We start from the raw sequence: 21,476 nt of genomic DNA, 5'->3' as shown, positions 1-21,476 counted from the left end.
GTGGTCACCTCATCGCTCCACATTGACAGCCCATCCTCAGCTTCTTTCACTGTAACCTTTACTCCATCAACTTCGCCGCACGTCGCCGCCATGCTGTTAGTGATCTCATTTCTCAGTCCTTGCACGTCAGCCCTTATATTGTCAAAATCTTCTTTCAATGCATTTCTGACTTCTTCTTTTAACAGCGTACTAATGTCCTCTTTAATGGATTGAAGAAGCTCCAGTTTTAGAGCAGTAGGATCCACATCACGCGCGTCTGTTGAGTCTGCTCTTCAGCGGCCGTAGAGCTGGACGCTGCCCTTTGGCCATAATCGATACTCTCGCCCGAGATCGCACCGGGGCTAAAATATTCACCTGCTCAGCTGTTTTTGATCAGTTTGAGCCTGTGTGGTTTGATCAGGTGGAGGAACGATGTGATGCTATAAAGACATCATCTTGTCCAAATGAAGTTGTTCCAACACGTGTTTAAAAAGATTTTAAAGGTTGTTGGTTCCGACATCTTAGCGATTTTTAACAGCAGTCTTAGTTCAGGTGTTGTACAGCCTGTTTTAAACATGCTGTTGTACAGCCTGTACTAAAAAACCTGATCTGGATCCTCTGTCCGCTCAAACTTCAGGCCTATTTCAAAGCTTCCCTTCCTGCCGAAGATTTTGTAAAAGATTATATTTGTTCAGCTGCAATCTGTTGTAAAGGTTTCAGTCTAGTTTTAAAGCTCTTCACAGCACTGAAACTGCACTTTGAAAAGTTCTTAATGATCTTTTATCAGCCACTGATCAGGATACTCCGCTGTGCTTTTGGATCTGACCGCTGCCTTGACCACAGCATCTTGACCTCACCATTGGAGCATGGCGGCATCAAGGGCGCTCTATTAGACTGGTTCAGCTCTTTTATTAAATCGCATTATTACATTTGGGGCTTATATTTGACGGCAATTTGAAAAACAGCTGAGCTCAGTTGTACAGCGGTCTTTCTTCAAACTGAGGCTTTTATCTAAGGTGAGATCATTTATATCTTTTAAAAACCTTGAACGGGCGATCCACGTTTTCATGACGTCCCAGCTGGATTATTGTAACTCCTTATATGTTGGAGTTAGTGGGACCTGCCTGGCAAGACTGCAGCTGGTCCAGAAAGCTGCAGCTCGTCTTCTGACACAAGCTCAAAGACATTTATCGTCCCAACAACCACATATACGCTGGTCCCTCGCTGTAACACAGTTCACCTTTGGCGGCCTCGCTGTTTCGCTGATCTTTTTTGTGCAATTTTGCATGTTTTTGTTTTTTACAGCGCATTGTGTTCTGCGTCCTGATTGGCTGTAGACCATCATCAGCCAATCTCGTGCCGTGTCTCCTGTACAGTACAGAATGTGTTCAAATTTACAGCAGTGTGACTCTGCAGTGCTGCACTGTATGTTTGTACGTTTTGTCCCCAACAAACAACAATGATGACGAGACGTTTTGCACCTGTGGTAGCAGCCAAAGGCAGAGGAAGATGCTGACCATCATAGTTTCAACAAGGAGGCAAAAAGGTTGTAACTGTCCACAACAAGAACATCGTAAGGATGGAGTCAGCTTTGGCTTTGTGGCTCAGTGACCGCAGGAAAAAGAACATCGTGCTGGACACCAACATTATCTGCATAAAAACTCAAAAGCTTTATGAAACTTTACCTGACAGCGAGGAGCCCAGGCCATGGACGAGTGCTCCTCACACAGAAGCTCATTTAATGCCAGCAAAGGCTGATTTGACACGTTTCAGAAACACTTTGCTTTCACTCTTTAATAATGAACTTATTTTTCTATGAAGGTTTGAACTTTGTTTAAACAAGAGAGAAAAGTGTGAAAATGTTCATGCCTGTCTGAGAAAAGTGTAGAAAGTGTGCAGTGAGGGTTTAACTGCCTTAAAACTTCTATAATACTTGTAAAACATAAAGCTGCTACTTCATTCTGAGACTTATTTTTAGAACGTAACTCGATAAACGAGCGACCGCAGTAATGTATTGTGTTTATTTTGAAAACTCTAAACAGGATCTTCAGATTTATTTTGAAAGCTTTATCTGGAAAACACAAACACATAAGCAGGAAACAAAGAGCGTGATATGAAACGATAGACGTTTTCATATGGTCATCATATATACATCGTTCTATCGAACAGCCCCAGCTCCTGCTGTCAGTCTCTGTAAATCTGCTCTGAAAACACATTTGTATTCACTGGCTTTTAATACAGCATGAGAGTTATTTGATATTTGATGTGTGATATTAATATTAGGAGTTATTTTAATCGTTATTTTGGATTCTTGTACAGCACTGTGGTCAACGCTGCTGCTGTAATTAATGTGCTATAAACACATAAACAATCTGCAGTTAAACATCCAAAACTAAAGATGTGATCGCTGCCTTTAGAAAATGTGCTGATGCACAAGATATCAGCTCCATTAAGGTGGAATGTGGCCGTGTTAGAAACATGTTGGAAGAAGTTTGAAGCTGAAACTGTGAAGCTGAGAGTGAAAGAGCTCCAGCGTCTGTCACAGGAAACTTTCTTATTTCCACACTGATGAAAGCATCAAGCTTTGATTTCCTGCTGCTTTTATTGAGTCACACTGTGAAACTGAGCCACAGCTGAACCAGCATCCCTGTACAGCAGACACTTACAGCGCTTGGCTGCTTCCATTGGACCCTCTGCACAGAGCTTCAGTTTCCTCTTCTGGTCCCAAAGTGCAGAACAACAAGGTTTCAAACAGCTTCGTTCCAGCAGCATCAGCCACAGACATGCAGAGAGAATCCTTTGGTTGTGTTGTGTGTTTGCATATCTGCTGTGTTGCTTTGTGAGGATGGATCATCTCCTGCAGCTCCAGATAAACAAGCTGGACCTGAACCTGGTAGCTTCACTTAGAAGACACTTGTGACGGGAACGTGTGAGAAGTTTTGTGCAGACAAGTTTGGATTTAGAGTGTGGGACGAGCTCTCCACAGTCTTTGTGGAGATCCACATTCTGCATACTGCCTGTGAGAAGCTGCAGACATTTGTCCTCCAAATCCACTGAGCAGCTGCTCGTGGTGGTATTAGCTTCATGTGTGCGTGTTAGCATGAAGCCTCGGTCACACTCTGCTGTGGACACGGTCACGGACAGCTGGACGCCTGATGGACGAGTCGTCCTTCCTGTTAAACTTCTTTGAGCATGAGAATAGCATGAGAAGCTCAGTGGACACTGTTCAGGGTTTTAACTCTCGCTTTCTGATGGGTTTAGATTTTATTATTGTCATTTGTATTAGGAAATATTTAACCATATATTCTTAGAGGTGTATAATCAATTGTGTAGTGATAGGATGTGTGATCTTTAGCAGGCTGCAGGGGCTTGGTGTGTATTCCACACTAGAATGCACACCCACATCCTGGGAGCACGAGAGAGGTCGTACCTTCTCTTATTGTTTTATGGCAGGATTAACGTAGCTACGTCTGTTCTAGTCTAAGTGCTTTTTGTTTAGATGAACTGCTGGACTTCCTCACCATGTTATCTAGGGTGAACCATCTAGGGTGAAGGGGGGTCTACCCTCTTCCTGACCAAGGATGTTATATGACCCTTTGATCAGCAGTACCACACACACACACACACACACACACACACACACACACACACACACACACACACACACACACAGTATTCTTTGTTCACATGTATACCTATGTGAGATGCTATATGTTAATGACCCTATGCATATTCATGTAACCACAATAAAAGGAGTGCTATGGGGAGCCTGGCTGAGAGTCTGATGGTGGTCAAGTGGTGGAACGATGCTTGGCTCCAGCCAGGTCTCCCTCATGCATGAGTAAACCAGAGAACTTTGGTGCCTTGTGTCTTGCTTTTTGCTGCGTAGCAGATTGTCCTTAACGTTCCAGTGGATAGGTTCAAACTACAAACCTATCATTAATTGGTCCTTCGAGAGCCGGATCCCTGGAGTCGACATTCACCGAGGGGAAAAGAGACACGCCGACAGACTGACGTCAGCCAGGACTTATAGAGGTCCTGCAGCAAAGTCCCGAGGCGTGAGAATTCGTCATCGAGCCGGTGGATTAGCCGTCTGTTTTTTCTCCTCGATGGATGACGATTGACGGGATTCGGGACTGATGCTACTCGCAATAAGCAACACCAAATAGGTATGTGAAAAATCTAAGCCACTGTGTGAGGCTGAGTTGTAAAGTCTTTATCACTGTGTGCGATAAAGCGTGTAGTCACTGTGTGCGACTATTCTTTGCCGCTGTGTGCAGCAAAGCGCGCATCCACTGTGTGAGGTTGCGTTGAAAGTCTTTATCACTGTGTGCGATAAAGCGCGTGATCACTGCTATGTAAGTCTTTGCCACTGTGTGCGACAAAGCACGCAGTCACTGTGTGAGACTGCGTTGAGACAATAGGCCTAATTTTTGTTGTTTGTGTGTGAGGATATTTTTTGTTGTTGTTGTTGTTGTGTGAGTGTGTGCGGAGCAGAACACGTGGTCTGTGACGTCGGCAGCTGTTGTTGTTATTATGGGTTCCCAAGCAACCAAGAGTGTGTCAGAGGGTGACGAGAAGTTTATGGTGAAATTCGCTCCCGGTAGCGCAAAGTATTTAGGACATTGGCGCAAGAAATATGATTTTGAAGGTAAATTGGTTGTAGGACAATGTCAAATGTTAGTAGACCAGTTGACAGTGAAAGCAGCTTGTGCGACAGGGAAATTGAAACAGGAGAGAGAGTTACAAGTGGCGTCCGCTAAATTGTGGTTAGAACAGGCGCAGAAGAGACAGGAGGCAGTGACTATATATACTGACAGTCAGTATGCATATGCTACACTTCATTTCTTTGCCGCTCAGTGGTCAAGACGAGGCATGACAACATCAACAGGTAAACCTGTGGAGCATGCGACATTGTTGCAGGCCCTGTTGAAAGCAGTCTTACTGCCTAGTAAAGTTGCGGTTTGTAAATGTGCAGCACACACACGTGGCACTGACCCCATTGTACTAGGCAACGCCTTTGCAGATAAAATTGCAAAGGAAGCGGCCCTTGGAACACATGGGGTTCATGTTCTGGCGTCACAGGAGCAAACTACGCCCATCACACATGATGTGTTAGCAGACATGCAGTCACACTCACCTCCAGCTGAGAAGCAGCTGTGGCTCACTAAAGGAGCAAGCCTGCGAGGTGATGTCTACTATCTTTGTGATAAACCTATATTGCCTAAGAACCTATATAGGACTGCTGCAAGTTTGAGCCACGGGCTCTGCCATGTCTCGACAGCTGGGATGGTGGCAGCAGTCGAACGGCAGTTTTTCACACTGGGATTCAATGCTTATTCAAAACATTTTTGTAAAGCATGTTTAATATGTTGTAAACATAATGCTCAGGGAAACCTCAGACCTAGGAGAGGAAAGTTTCCCAGACCCAGCTACCCATTTGAAGTAATCCATATGGATTTCATTGAGTTGTCTAACTGTAACACCTACAGGTACTGCCTGGTGATTGTGTGCCCGTTCTCAAAGTGGGTAGAAGTTGTCCCCACTAAGAAAGCAGATGCTATTTCAGTGGCTAAAGTGATATGCAAAAATGTGATCCCAGAGCATGGGATCCCCCAGACTATTTACAGTGACAATGGTCCTCATTTTGTGAATGAAGTAATTGAGAAAATGTCACAACATCTGGGGATAACGCTGAAAAACCATTGCTCATATCACCCACAAAGTGCAGGGCTGGTTGAAAGGACTAATGGCACAGTAAAGCTGAGACTCAGGAAAACAATGGAGGAAACAGGCAGAACATGGGTAGACTGCATTGAGCTAGTGAAAATGTATATGAGAATCACGCCAACTGATAATGGCCTAACGCCTTTTGAAATAATATATGGCAGGCCATTTAGAGTTCCAGTGTTTTGTAATGATAATGATAAAGCAGAAGAAGAAAACACACTAGCAGACTGGATGATTAAAATGCTGAAAAGCAAAGAAGTCATGAGTGCAAATAATCTGCCAGATGATTCTGTTTCTGTACAGGAAGAACGTCTGAAGCCAGGGGACTGGGTACTGATAAAGGTCATAAAGAGGAAGTGCTGGTCGAAGCCACGGTGGGACGGACCATACCAGGCTCTGCTGACAACACCAACTGCTGTGAAGATTGCAGAACGACCCACCTGGATACACCAAAGCCACTGCAAAAAGGTGACACACATCCAGGCCAGCTCGGAGTAAGTGGCAGGAAGACCGGGTACAAAGGGGGGGAAAGCCTCTAGGGCCCTTCGTCTCAATCCGGTGAAGAAACCAACTGAGCCACAGGTACTCATCAGAATGGCTGGTAAAGTGTTGTCTACCCTGCTGGGTGTAATGGCTTTGATGTCATCATGGTCAGCTGTGGAGACCCTGTATGTCCAAGGAAACCACACCCAATACCCTCATGGCTATTCTACAAACTTTTGGTGGCAGTTTATGAATACAACTGCTCACTTGAACAATAGGACGGACTGCTATGTGTGTGCTCATATGCCGTTATCCGCATATACATCTGGACTGTGGCCGTACAGCATACCAGAGGACAGGAGTTGGTGTCTGTTGGGCTTAGCAACTCATCCTGGCAACAGAGTCCTCTGGTCCCAGGCCAACTATAGTACACCTCTGAACATCACCTGGAGTAAGTCGCCACTTATAGATGTGAATTGTTCTGAGCAAACTGACTTATTGGCCTGGCCTCAAGTGTCAGACCCACTGCCAGACATAATATTGCTGAACAAGCTGAATACAGCTCAACTGCCGTTGTGTGTGATGAACAATGGATCACTGTCAGTGGGGGAGCTGCCGCTTCGTTTATGTGGATACATATACACCTACTGCCCTCCAGAGAATGAGAGCAGGTGTATGAAATGCTTGACCAGTGCAAAGTGAGCTGAGAACTTGACATTAAGGAGGACTGAATGCAAGTCCAACCGGGCTTACAGGATACCAGTAAAAGCAAAGAGTCAGAAGTGGACAGGATGTGCAAGGATGGTGCCGAGCAGTAAAGGAACAAGAGTTTTGGCTGATTGGTATTTCTTGTGTGGACATAAAGCCTATCTATCACTCCCTGAGGGATGGGGAGGATTGTGTGCCGTGGTGAAGTTATCGGATCATGTCTTCTTCATGGACAGAGTTGAACATCACCCTAGCAACCGACGGAAGCGTGAGGTGAATATAGCCTCACCTAACTCTTTTGGAGTGACAGTAGACACTGGAGTGCCACGAGAATTCCGCATTTGGAGTGGAGGAGCTAAATTCTTCCAAAGTTTGATCCCAAACATCGGAGTTGCAGAGGTGCGGGATCATGTGGAGATCAACCGATATGCCTTACTGCGACACATTAATCTCACTAAGACTCTGGGAACAGCCTTAGCGGAGGAGCAAAAGGCTATCAGAACGATGGTACTGCAGAACAGGCTGACCCTAGACTTGATAACAGCATCACAAGGAGGAGTGTGTAAGCTGATTGGAGAGACATGTTGTACGTTTATTCCGGATGGATATACGACTGGAGGAGACATCTATGAGGCACTGCAGAACTTAACTGCTCTGCAGAAATATGTGGCGGACCACACATCAGGAGGAGACACGTCACAAGGCTGGATAGCCTGGTTGACATCTGGACCATGGTGGAATATGTTTCTAAAGTTTTTGACTCCCATTCTTACATTATTGGCTTTGCTTTGCTTGTTTACAGGTTGCATCTTGCCATGTGTAAGATCGATGGTGAATAAAATGATTGCTAACACCTTTACCAATTTCATACTGTTGCAGCAGAGTGACATGGATGCTAAGGCTAATATGTGTGTATGAAATGAAGCCTGCACTGAAAATGTTGACAAGTGGTGTAGAGCTGAAGATATATATATGCCATATAGCCTTAAAAAATGACAATACAGGGTGGTGATGATGGGTTTAGATTTTATTATTGTCATTTGTATTAGGAAATATTTAACCATATATTCTTAGAGGTGTATAATCAATTGTGTAGTGATAGGATGTGTGATCTTTAGCAGGCTGCAGGGGCTTGGTGTGTATTCCACACTGGAATGCACACCCACATCCTGGGAGCACGAGAGAGGTCGTACCTTCTCTTATTGTTTTATGGCAGGATTAACGTAGCTACGTCTGTTCTAGTCTAAGTGCTTTTTGTTTAGATGAACTGCTGGACTTCCTCACCATGTTATCTAGGGTGAACCATCTAGGGTGAAGGGGGGTCTACCCTCTTCCTGACCAAGGATGTTATATGACCCTTTGATCAGCAGTACCACACACACACACACACACACACACACACACACACACACACACACACACACACACACACACACACACACACACACACACACACACAGTATTCTTTGTTCACATGTATACCTATGTGAGATGCTATATGTTAATGACCCTATGCATATTCATGTAACCACAATAAAAGGAGTGCTATGGGGAGCCTGGCTGAGAGTCTGATGGTGGTCAAGTGGTGGAACGACGCTTGGCTCCAGCCAGGTCTCCCTCATGCATGAGTAAACCAGAGAACTTTGGTGCCTTGTGTCTTGCTTTTTGCTGCGTAGCAGATTGTCCTTAACGTTCCAGTGGATAGGTTCAAACTACAAACCTATCGCTTTCACTTCAGCTTCACCAACAACAGCACAAGCAGAGCAGCCCACTGCCTGCATGGCTGGGACAGCGCCCCCTGGTGACTGTAAACCACTACAACATGTAGACGGCCGTCTGCAGGCTGGATGTAGCACCACCGCAGAGACGTGCTGCAGCTCTGTTTAGTTACCCAGCTGACAGCAGAGGCTGTAGTTTACTGTTACCAACATGGAAAACTGAAGCTTCACCAGCTGGAGCTACAGAGCTGGAGAACAAAGGAGACTGAGAGGCCAGAATGATGTGGGAGGAAACATCAAGAGCCTGTTTGAAAGGAGACACATGTGGATGCTGTGCCAGTCTGTGGTCTGTCAGAAGTCAGCTGAGTCACACTGCAAGAAGCTGCAGAATCTCAGAGGAGGAGATTTGGAAGTGTTTGTGGGACAAACTGGACTCAAAGAAAGAAGATGTTTGTGAAGTCTTTGGTGGAGGTGAGCAGTGTGAAGCAGAACACATGCAGATGAATCAGGAGGTCAGCATCAGTGTCTCCTTGTGGTGGACGGTAAAAGAATCAGAGCCAACGCTCCCGTCCACCCTCGGCATGAAGCAGTGCTGTTTCTGAAACAGGAGGACAAGTCCAGAGAAGACAGAGGAAGCAAAGATGAGGGTGGGACAGGACAGCAGGACTTCCTTCAGACCTGCAGCTCCATCACACTGCTGTAGCTCCTCTTCATCACACATGTACCTGCAGCCTGTCTTCAAGTCCAGGAGTCACCTCCACACAGTGTAGAAGCCTCCTGTGCAGACCATGGAGTCCAGCCTCTGTCAGGGAAGTCGGCACTAAAGCCTGAAAGACTTCAATCTGTCTCTGCTGCACCCGAGAAAGACCAGCACCGTACTTGTTGTGCATTCAAGGAGGGAACATCAGCGCTGCATCGTGGGAACAACACCGCAGGAACAAAGACACAGCACGGCCGATGAAGGACGAGGACAAAGGAAAGGTGAGTGAGAAGACCCTGGTGGTGTGGACGGACCTGCAGGGGCTCCAAGACTGAGGAGCAGAGACGTCCATGTACCAGCTGAGGATGCTGCAGTGATCCAGGGAGCTCGGTCCAATCTGAGGCCGTGTGAACTACGTGGACCACAGTTTCTTCACAGACTTCAGCCACGTGAACATCTGGAGATCCAACAGTGTACGAGCTGTGAGCCATCAGCTGTTTCTCTCATCAGCTGCTGTAATGAGAGCTGCTGGAATCATCTCGAGCAGCAGGAAATCACTGATGTTGTTTCTAACCAAAGATATGGGACTGAGCTCCGCTGAGCTCCTTCTACTTTCATCCAGATAGAAACTGCTACAGTCTGCTGATTATTGCTTTGCCTCCATCACATGAGCTCTTTATCATGTTCTTCACTCTCATTGGTTCTTTGTCTGCTTGTTTTTACAACAGTAGTCTTCTGATTGGTCAAAGGAGACAATCAGCTGTGACTAAATGTAGCTCCTACAGCAGTGATGGGAATAACTACTGAAGCTAATCCAGTATCAAAGCTCAGGAATCAGCAGCTCCCACCTCGTTTTCTTTCAACAACTATTTTTAGCTGCTGTGTTTTTGTGTTTCTGCAGACCTCAGACATCCTGCTGCTCTGGACAACTTTTTCATTCTTTTGTATCATTATTTTGCTTTTCTTTTATTATTATGTTATATGTATTAATATGTGAAACACTTATTCTTTGTGTTTTTGCTTTGCTCCTGTCAAACTGCTTTAATAAAATCTGCTGCAGTCTAAACTGTGGACGTTCCCTTTTTAATCCTTTGTGAAACAATAAAGGTTTAAATCTAAGTATTCATCTATGTTAGTGTTTAATGGGTCTAATAGGTTGCTTTGGCCTTTCCCAGTAATATCTTCCCTTGCAGTCTGTGGTCCAGGCTTCTAAAACCATCCCAGGTTAACAAGAACTACAATCTAGAGGAGAGCTGCCATAACAGGTGTGACTGATGAGATCTGACCTGCAAGGTTACTCAGGTTTGTTTGTATCAGGACAAGCAGGGAAGCCGCCTGGACGTCAAAGTAGTTAGAGCTGGGCAAGTGTCCTCACCCACATCGGCTTCACAACTCTGCATCATCTACTGAGTAAGACTCAGAGCATCAGAGATTAGAAGGTCTACAAAGAGCTGAACCAGACTTCCTGTATAAAGGTTTTAGTTCCACAGATCGACAGTGTCAGCACAACTAAAACGTGGAGACTGACCTCAGAGTTTCAATTTGATGTTGTGGATTCTCCAGAAGAACACACAGCTGCTTCACTCCTGAATCCTGCAGCTTGTGGTAGCTCAGGTCCACCACTCTGGGATACGAAGGGTTGAGCTTCAGCACTGCTTCCAGATAATCACAGCTGATCTCTGACAAATCACAGCGCTCCAATCTGTATAGAGAATGAAAGATGTAAGTTTATTAGACAAAGTGCTTGAAATCATTCAGTGTTTCATCATCTGTTCAGAGCTGAAGAAGGTTCAGAATGTAGAAGTTTAGAAAATGGAAACTCCAAACAGCTGAAGCCAACAGGAAGCAGCTTCAAACAAACACAACAAGAGAAAAAACTCTGAATGTTTCACATTAAAGTCGTACATTTCTAACAAGAGTGTTTTAAAGACAGAGTCACTGATGATCATCTTCTGCCCAGTAAAACTTTGGTTTTCCTCATGTGAGTGTTAATGATGCACAAAGACTGTGAGTGCAAAGAGGGAGCGAGGAGGATGACAGAGAGATGGTACAGGAGCATCAAGAACCCGGCGAGGAAATGAGCAGAAGGACTTTGGAGCCTGTTGGACTGAAGCTTTCACAGAGACGTATTTGACTGGACACCACCAGGACAGACTTTTAATCCCAGGATTTGGATGAGCTTTCTGTCTTTATGGTCACAAATGATGCTGTAACTCTGTGAATGTCCTGGAACTGTCAGCAGTGTGGTTACGTCCTTTTGACCTGAGTTTCCACAGCTCTTATAACAGCAGTGTACATTCAGACTGAGACACGCTTCAGTCTGTATGGACCTGTTTCTGTAGCTGCCACCATCATTCTACGGTCGTGTCCAAATTCATGGGCTGCATCCTCCCGAGGACCCGGCCTTTGCGGTCTACGTGGGCTGGGTCCTCAGAAGGTCGGGTAGGCTGGAAATAAACGGCTGGGGAAATTGGACGGTCTAGCCTTCTGATTAGCGTCACCGCTGTCTCGGTGGAGTTTAATAAACTCAGCCGTCTGCTCCTTGCTATCTAAAATATAACAGGACACTGGCGTAAATTCTCGACCGTCTCATACTTCTGTTTAATCAGTTTTCTGTTTGACGTTTAGTCAGCTCTGTAAAGACCAAGGAGGAACCCACCTGGGGGATTAATAAAGTTTTATTTTATCTAATCTAATCTAATAACTTTAATCTCAGCCAAACCGATTTACTCACGAACAAACAAAACACTGAAAAAAGCCAAACAATAACATTTTGAGGTTGTCTAAGTGACTTATATATCACGTTTAACCTGAGTAGCGAAAGTCCGCGGTGATCTGAAAATGATGTGCCGGGAGTTGTGCCGTTCTCGGCGGCTTCAGTGACCCTCGAGCTCCTGGCGAGCTATCGAGCTGGTGGGTAGCAGACGTCTCCGAAAACGTCGAAGCACTTTTGCAAATATGCGGTATCTTGATAAACCGAGCAGATATTTGATGTTTACACAGCTACTTTCTCGCCTGAAAATATGTTAAAAGTTTATTTTGTGACCGAAAAAGATTAGTATGAGTAATTTTAAAACTTAGTAGCGGCCGCCATTGTTGGAAACTGGAGTTTGGCTGGGCCGCGCTATGAATTCTGGGATATGGTAGGCCACGAAGGACACACCCGACCCATCCTTCAAATTCGGGGAAAAGGAGGACGCATTTGTTGGCTGCATTCGGAGGAGTCTACGAATTTGGACAGCCTTCGACGTGTCGCTGTGACGTAATCGGTCTACAAATGCGGCCTCAGGAGGATGCAGCCCATGAATTTGGACACGACCTACATGTTTGTACATCAGCTTATCAAATACTGTCTGCTGTCTTCATTTATTACTCTTCACCTGCTTCACTGTCACTGTGTGGGCGGAGCTGTCTGAGCCCTGCCCACACAGACACAGCTCCTCTCTGGAGCAAAACTTCTGCTTCATCTCCGCCTCTTTTCTTCATCCTCCACCTCTCTTTTCTCTTCTTCGGTGTTCTGCAGCCACAGAGCCTCACAGCCATTAGCACGCCCATACCTGAGCAGCTAGCATTACCCAGCATGCCGTGCAGCAGTGTCAGTTTGTAAATGTGCAAGAATTCCTGCTCCAAACTGTTTCACAGAGTGCTGTGTGCCGTGACCTTTGACCTGCTAAAGACAGTCAGCTGTGGATTATTCATTGTTGTGTCTGATACTTAGAACTGTGAGGAAGAAGCTACACAGTTAATCAGGGTCCCCTCTCTCTGAATCAGGAAAGGTGGGCAGGCCGCGTGTGGGCCGCGGGCCATACGTTGAGTATCACTGTTTGAAATGTGAACATTGTTCTGCTGCAGTCAATGGACTAAACCAGAGAAGAAGAAAACAGACTTTACCATGAAGATCCTCAGTGTGGATCAGTATAATATCAGCCTGATGTCTGCAGTTTAGTGTCAGCACAACTTTCACATCATATTCATCTCAGCACAACTAAAACATGCTGACTGACCTCAGAGTTTCAAATCGACATCGTGGATTCTCCCGAAAACCACACAGATGCTTCACTCCTGAACCCTTCAGGTTGCTGTAGGTTCCACTCAGGTCCACCTCTGTGGGATACGAGGGGTTGGACTTCAGTGCTGCTGCCAGATAATCAAGGCCAATATCTGACAAACCACAGCTCTTCAATCTGTATAAAGAATGAAAGATGTAAGTTTATTAGACAAAGTGCTTGAAATCATTCAGTGTTTCATCATCTGTTCAGAGCTGAAGAAGGTTCAGAATGTAGAAGTTTAGAAAATGGAAACTCCAAACAGCTGAAGCCAACAGGAAGCAGCTTCAAACAAACACAACAAGAGAAAAAACTCTGAATGTTTCACATTAAAGTCGTACATTTCTCATAAAAACAGGACAAAGACTTGAAAAAGTCGTGTTTTTCCTTCCAGGAACCACATGGCTTCACTTTTAAAGGTGAAGTGTGACAGAAATGGACATATTTGAAGTCCAACACCTTTTTCCAGTCACATTATTAAAGCAGACAAACTACAAGCTCATTTTCATTCCAACAAGTCATCTTCTGACCTGGACTAACAACACTGGTCTCTATGTGCAGCTGGCTGAGACCAGTGCTCAGGGAGCGTCTACAAAGTGCAACACTGAAAGAACATCACACACTCATTTGCTTCCAGCACTTTCACACAAACATCTACTGTCATTATTGTCACCAAACTCTGTGGATCCTTTATTGCAAATTCAAATGGGATCAAATGGTCAGACAAAAGAGGGTTATGAGGAAATATGATGAAATGTTGTGTATTAGCAGCAACTTATTGAATCATTTTCCTCAGAAACCAAACAAAATGATTGACAAACATGTTTTTACAAACTCAGTGTTGGACTTGGATCAGCAGGATAAGCTGATGTTTAAAGGCATTTGAGTCTCGCTGTATGAGAGTCCAGTTATTACTCAATATTTATGGATGATGTTCTTTCAGTGTTGCACTTTGTAGACGCTCCCTGAGCCTCACAGCCAGCTGCACATGGACCAGCTGACATTACCCAGCATTAGAGGCGGCTGTAAAAAATTCATGTTCCCATTTAAATGGTTTTAATTTGAATAAAACGATGTTGATTCATTCAATCCTGAATCGATGTTTAATATAAATGTATTTTGCCAGAATCTCAGGTTAAAGCTCACAAACTATTTCAACAAGCAGCAAACAGATAAAACAGTAAATGAGAGCAGCTAAACACACAAAGATGGAAACACAGAGCGTGGATCGTTCACTCGACGGCACGTACACGGACACGCCGTCGGGGCTGAAAGTGGACAGCTCACAGATCCTGAAGCTGCAGGTTTCATCTGTCTCCAACCAAAACTGAGTGAAGCAGCAGCAAAAGAAGATCCAAACTCTGCTTCACGTTTGATCAATATGCTCATGAATTCTCTCTGACTTTGGCTGTTCCTGCCTGCACAGCTCTCTCTCTCTCAGTGTACTCCAAGAACAGCTTCAAACATCTGTTTCTGCATCATTCACTGTTTATTAGCCACCAGTCTGCTGTTGTGTTCAGTGCTGTCGGCCTCTGACAGTAAAGCCTCATTTCTGCTGTTCCATGGAAACTTTTTAAAATGATGACAGATTACAAACTCTCAGCTGTGTCTGTAATCAAACCTCTGTAACTTTGCTTCACTTCAGCAGCATCAGCTCATGTTCACATGTTGCTTCATGGTTTGCTTCAGTTTTTGATCGACTGCAGAATATTTTGAAGGTTATCTGCTATAAAAAGCCAGAAGAGGAAAATCTGCTTCATGTGTTTCTGTTTGATCCTCAGTGACTTTGACACAAAGGCCTCTGCTGTGATGATCACACCTCTGATCAAGTCTCACAGTGTCACAACTGATAAATGATCAGAGTTAGAATATTTCTGACTGTCTGCTGTGTGCCGTGACCTTTGACCTGCTAAAGACAGTCAGCTGTGGATTATTCATTGTTGTGTCTGATACTTAGAACTGTGAGGAAGAAGCTACACAGTTAATCAGGGTCCCCTCTCTCTGAATCAGGAAAGGTGGGCAGGCCGCGTGTGGGCCGCGGGCCATACGTTGAGTATCACTGTTTGAAATGTGAACATTGTTCTGCTGCAGTCAATGGACTAAACCAGAGAAGAAGAAAACAGACTTTACCATGAAGATCCTCAGTGTGGATCAGTATAATATCAGCCTGATGTCTGCAGTTTAGTGTCAGCACAACTTTCACATCATATTCATCTCAGCACAACTAAAACATGCTGACTGACCTCAGAGTTTCAAGTTTACATCCTGGACTCTCCAGGAAACCACACAGATGCTTCACTCCTGGATCCTGCAGCTTGTTGTTGGAGCTCAGCTCCAGCTGTCTCAGATGGGAGGGGTTGGACTTCAGTGCTGCTGCCAGATAATCAAGGCCAATATCTGACAAACCACAGTCCTTCAATCTGTATAAAGAATGAAAGATGTAAGTTTATTAGACAAAGTGCTTGAAATCATTCAGTGTTTCATCATCTGTTCAGAGCTGAAGAAGGTTCAGAATGTAGAAGTTTAGAAAATGGAAACTCCAAACAGCTGAAGCCAACAGGAAGCAGCTTCAAACAAACACAACAAGAGAAAAAACTCTGAATGTTTCACATTAAAGTCGTACATTTCTCATAAAAACAGGACAAAGACTTGAAAAAGTCGTGTTTTTCCTTCCAGGAACCACATGGCTTCACTTTTAAAGGTGAAGTGTGACAGAAATGGACATATTGAAATCAATGATATCAAAGCTGGAATCAAATGAGTCCAAGTCTTCTGCTGATTCAGCAGAAGACTTGGACTCATTAGGACTCATTACCTAATCAAACCTCTGTAACTTTGCTTCACTTCAGCAGCATCAGCTCATGTTCACATGTTGATTCATGGTTCTCATGGTTGATTCACCTCATTTTTAAAAAATGACCTCTGACAGGAAAGTCTCATTTCTGCTGTTCAACAGTGAAGAAATGTAAATTTTCAAAATGACAAATTGGAAAACACAGAGCTGTGTCTCTAATCAAAGCAGAGATGGAACGATGCCACTTTTCATGTCCGATATCGATAGGAATCCAATATAGTCGATTTTATAATCAAACGTTTTTTTTTTATATCTTGCTGCATTTTGTATAAATTCATACTCAAGTTTAAAAAATCTAAACACTAAAGCTGTTCTGTTATACCTGTCTGCAAAAACACACTGCAGCCAAAACATTAGACAATACTGATCTTTGTATTTAAACTTTTATCAGAATTTTAAATCTAAAGTATTTAAAGTAATATTCAAAAGTCATTTAAATCAGTTTGATGCAGACTTCAAAAACTCTTTGGTTGTGAATAAAAGAAGTGCAACATCAGCACAAAATAATGTTTCTATTGAACAACTAACACAAACAGGTTGTAGAATGGAGCCTTTTATACTCACAGCTGAACAGAAACAACATCCAGAGTGGAAAACAGTGCAAATAACTGCAAACAGGCTTCATGACACTCATGTTTGATCAGATTCACTCCCTGCTCTCACACAGCAACTCCAGACCTGCATTCATCTTTTCCCTCTGAACCCCCCAAACATACAAACCCTGAGCCACCACCATTGCCCTTTCACTGACTGCCCCACTCCACCATTTGACCCTTAGAACTGAAGACGCTTCTCTCATAAGAGGTGAAACATCTTCAAGGAAGTCCAGACGCTTTTCTTTCCAAGCTCCTTAGACTACGGTGACCTGGATGTCTGAGAACCTTCACAGACTGATTTTACAAGAACAACTTGTGTCAAAAATCCCTGGCAGTGCCTCTCTGTCACACACACAAATCACTACAGTTACAAATTTAATAACTTAAAAACCTCAGAAAAACAGAACTGAGCAAACCAACCAACCAACCAACCAACCAACCAAACAAACAAACAAACAAACAAACAAACAAACAAACAAACAAACAAACAAACAAACAAACAAACAAACAAACAAACAAACAAACAAACAAACAAACAAACAAACAAACAAACCAGAGACCAGGTAAGAACATTGTTGAGGTTTAAATTTATAATCTTAAATACTTATATGCTGATTATATTGCTTTATAAGAAAGGCCCAACTCTGAGTACACTCTGTGCCGACAGGACTGACAGGAAATTACATGCTTTTGCAGGCAAAAAGTGAAACTAAGCAGAGTGTTTGATCGAAACTTAAAGTGTGTGTGACGTCTATATAAATGACTAGGCTTCCTGTTTTGTGCTTCAGACCTGGGGTTGTGTGTTCAGGTCTCCATATCCGGATATGTAAAATAAAGATAATCTTTTAAAGTAAAAAGACCACTTTTGAGCCGTGTCTTTTTGGCCGTAAAGAATACCAAAGGACCGGAATTTAATAACATTAAAAGCAAACAATAAATGAGCAAAGTAGTGCATGATAAATATAGATGACAAATACAAAGTGCAATATAGAAACACTGGGTAAAAAGAAATGAACAATTAAAAAGGAGGATAACAGATGTGAGCAGTAGTTAAACAGTAGAAATAAATATATAATAAACAAACAAAAATAGATAATAAATGAAAGCCAGGTCTGAAAGGTGAGTTTGGCTTTAAAAGCATGAAAACACACTGCTGTCTTCAGGAAGGCTGCTCCAGTAACAGAAAGTCATCTACATGTGGGTTTAGTTCTGACTTTAGGGACAAGTAAAAAAATAAAATAAAATAAAAACATCTGTCCAGACAACCTGACAGTCAAAAATATAAACTCAGGAACTTAAAAGGAAAATTGTGCTGACTTTGAACGTCCACATCAAGATAAACTTACAGATTTAAGAGTCAAAAAGTGTCAAAACGTCTGTATCCTTACCCGAGAGTTTCAAGTTTACAGTCAGGACTCTTTAGTCCAACACACAGCAAATCCAATCCTGAATCCTGCAGGTAGTTCGAGCTCAGGTCCAGCTCTCTCAGATGATTGGATGGGGAGCTGAGAATTTCAGACAAAGCTTCAAAGCTTCTTTTTGAGAGTTTACAATCTCTCAGCCTGAGGAAGAATAACAATGGAGACATATTATTTTATTCATCTAGCATTATTAAACATATTTGTTCATAGATTCACTTACAGCACTTTCTTGGATGCTTTGACCACTGGCAGCAGCTTCAAAAATGCCTTCTCTGAACCGGAGTATTTCTCCAGGTCGAACTCATCCAGATCTGATGACAGTAAGATGAAGACCAGAGCCGACCACTGAGCAGGAGACAGTTGATCTGTGGAGAGACGTCCTGATCTCAGGGACTGTTGGATCTCCTCCACTAGAGAACGATCATCCAGTTCATTCAGACAGTGGAACAGGTTGATGCTTTTCTCTGCAGACAGTTTCCCACTGAGCTTCTTCTTGATGTAGTGAACTGTTTCCTGATTGGTCTGTGAGCTACATCCTGTCTGTGTCAGCATGCATAGGCGATCCTGATTGGTCTGCAGTGAAAGACCCAGGAGGAAGCGGAGGAACAAGTCCAGGTGGCCATTTGGACTCTTTAAGGCTTTGTCCACAGCACTCTGGTAGAAGTCTTTTACAGTAAGTGTTTTCTGGAAGATTTTAAAGAGAGGAGATTGTTTCTTAAGCAGGTTGACTCCAGAGTTGATGAAGGTCAGATAGACATGAAGAGCAGCAAAGAACTCCTGAATGCTCAGATGGACGAAACAGTAAACAACGTTGTTGAACATGTGGCACTCATCAGCTTTAAAGATCTGTGTGAACACTCCTGAGTACACTGAGGCTGCTCTGATATCGATGCCACACTCTTTCAGGTCTGATTTATAGAAGATCAGGTTTCCTTTCTGCAGCTGATCAAAGGCCAGTTTTCCCAGAGACTCAATGATCTTCCTGCACGACTCTGTCTCAGCTCCTCCATCATACTTGATGTCCTTCGTTTGTAGGTGAAATAGCACAAGGCGTAGGTAGAGCTCTGTGAGAGTCTTAGGCAGATCTTTGCTCTCTTTGTTCTTCATGACAAACTCCAGAACTGTAGCAGTGATCCAGCAGAAGACTGGGATGTGGCACATGATGTGGAGGCTTCGTGATGTCTTGATGTGGGAGATGATGCTGCTGGCCTGCTCCTCATTTCTGAATCTCTTCCTGAAGTACTCCTCCTTCTGTGGGTCAGTGAACCCTCTGACTTCTGTCACCATGTCAACAATGTCACGAAGGATCTTATTGGCTGCTGCGGGTCGTGTGGTTATCCAGAGGCGAGCAGAGGGAAGCAGTTCCCCCCTAATGAGGTTTATCAGCAGCACATCCACTGAGGTGGACTTTCTAGGGTCAGTCAGGATTGCAGTTTTGTGGAAGTCCAGAGGAGGTCGACACTCATCCAGACCATCAAAGATGAACACAACCTGGAAGTCTTCAAAGCTGCAGATTCCTGCTTCTTTGGTTTCAGTAAAGAAGTGATGAACAAGTTCCACCAAGCTGAACTTTTCCTCTTTCAGCAGATTCAGCTTTCTGAAAATGAATGGAAACATGAACTGGATGTCCTGGTTGGCTTTGTCTTCAGCCCAGTCCAGAGTGAACTTCTGTGTTAGGACTGTTTTCCCAATGCCAGCCACTCCCATTGTCAGCACTGTTCTGATTGGTTTATCTCTTCCAGGTGGGAGTTTAAAGATGTCTTCTTGTCTGATGGTTGTTTCTGGTCTGTCTGATTTCCTGGATGCTGTTTCAATCTGTCTGACCTCATGTTCATCATTGACCTCTGCAGTCCCTCCCCCTGTGATGTAGAGCTCTGTGTAGATCTGACTCAGGAGGGTCGGGTTTTCTGTTGTAGAAATCCCCTCGAGCACACACTGGAACTTCTTTTTCAATTTTGACTTGAGTTTGAGCTGACACTCAGTGAGAATCTCTGCATGAATAAACAGCAAATGACACAAATGAGAAAACTGCATTCTGGTTACTGTGGTTATGTGTTCAGTTCACTGGACTCTTGGTGTCATGATCCGGGTGAGTCTGAGTAACTTTCCACAGCATCAGCTCTCCTCCCCTGGGTGGAGCCCTCCTCACTCCTCCCTGCTCCTCACCTGTTGCCAATTACTCCGGCAGTATTTATGAGCAGCACTCACAATGAACCTTCTCCAGATTGTGTGCTTAGCACAGTCAGTTCTCTGCCTCACATTTTGTCTTGTGCTCCTCAGCTTGTTTCGCGTAACCCTCTTTTCCTGTTCCCTAGTCGGCACCTGGATACATCTTCCAACTCTCGCCATAAGTCACACCTCAGGATTCTGGCCTGCCACTGCTGGGAAAACTCACTCTTGCAAACTGCCATCCTCAGCTGCCTGCCTCCCTGTGCACCCACATCTCACTCTGTACCCAGATTTAATTCATCTCCTCCTCCAGCTGATCTCCACCTGCAGCCACGTAACACCTCTTAGTTTTTAAATCTTGGACTCATTCACTACACTGTGGACCACTCTGATTATTATCTCCTTTGTTCCAGTGATCATGGATAGTTTCTATTCGCCCGTTTCTGCCCCTGTTGTTCCTTTGACCTGCCTCAGCTTATGTTCTGGCCTCAGCTCTGCACTTCTCATAATACCTCGCTTGCTGTTGAATTTAGCCGTGATTCAGCTTTCTCTGTCAAGAAATCTAGTAAAATACATTTCTGTTAAAAGTCACTCAGCCTCCGTTTTTTGGTTCTGTGCTTGACTCCATTCCTTTTCATGAGCCATTGAGCCCTGACACTTGGGTTATAACTGAGGGCAGGTTTTATAGAGACACATTTGATTTAATTGTGTTTATTTATACAGCACCAAATCAATACTAGCAACATTTCACATATTACATAAACAACACTATGGAGCCAGTGATGAATAAATATGTAGAATAAATGAAAGAATTTCAAGTATAAAAGTTTTTTTTTATTAATTCCTCCAAATAACAACAACAGTCACCCCAATGTGCTTTATATTGTAAGATAAAGAACCTACAATAATACAACAGAAAAAACCCCAACTATCTTTTTGGGTCCTGAAAACTGAAGGCTCTGCCTCCCATTCTACTTTTAAATACTCTGTGAACAACAAGTAGGCCTGCAGAGCGAGAGCGAAGTGCTCTAATAGGGGGATATGGTACTACAAGGTCATTAAGATAAGATGG

General features: G+C 43.8%; 1 protein-coding gene and 1 pseudogene across 1 annotated transcript in view; one reads left to right on the top strand and one right to left on the bottom strand.

Annotated features, from left to right (window-relative positions):
• Nucleotides 1-21,476, bottom strand: part of LOC146548168 (ribonuclease inhibitor-like) — a 343,680-nt gene that overhangs the window by 6,303 nt on the left and 315,901 nt on the right. The gene's annotated exons all lie outside the window — the stretch shown is intronic.
• On the top strand, nt 6,248-7,842 carry LOC146548182 (uncharacterized; annotated as a pseudogene).

This window comes from Mchenga conophoros, linkage group LG23 (genome assembly GCF_057382185.1).
Source record: "Mchenga conophoros isolate Kocher_MC1m ecotype Shallow Benthic linkage group LG23, M_conophoros_male_GT1.1, whole genome shotgun sequence".
Classification (NCBI taxonomy): domain Eukaryota; kingdom Metazoa; phylum Chordata; class Actinopteri; order Cichliformes; family Cichlidae; genus Mchenga; species Mchenga conophoros.
This window is presented reverse-complemented; position numbering and strand designations above follow the sequence as displayed.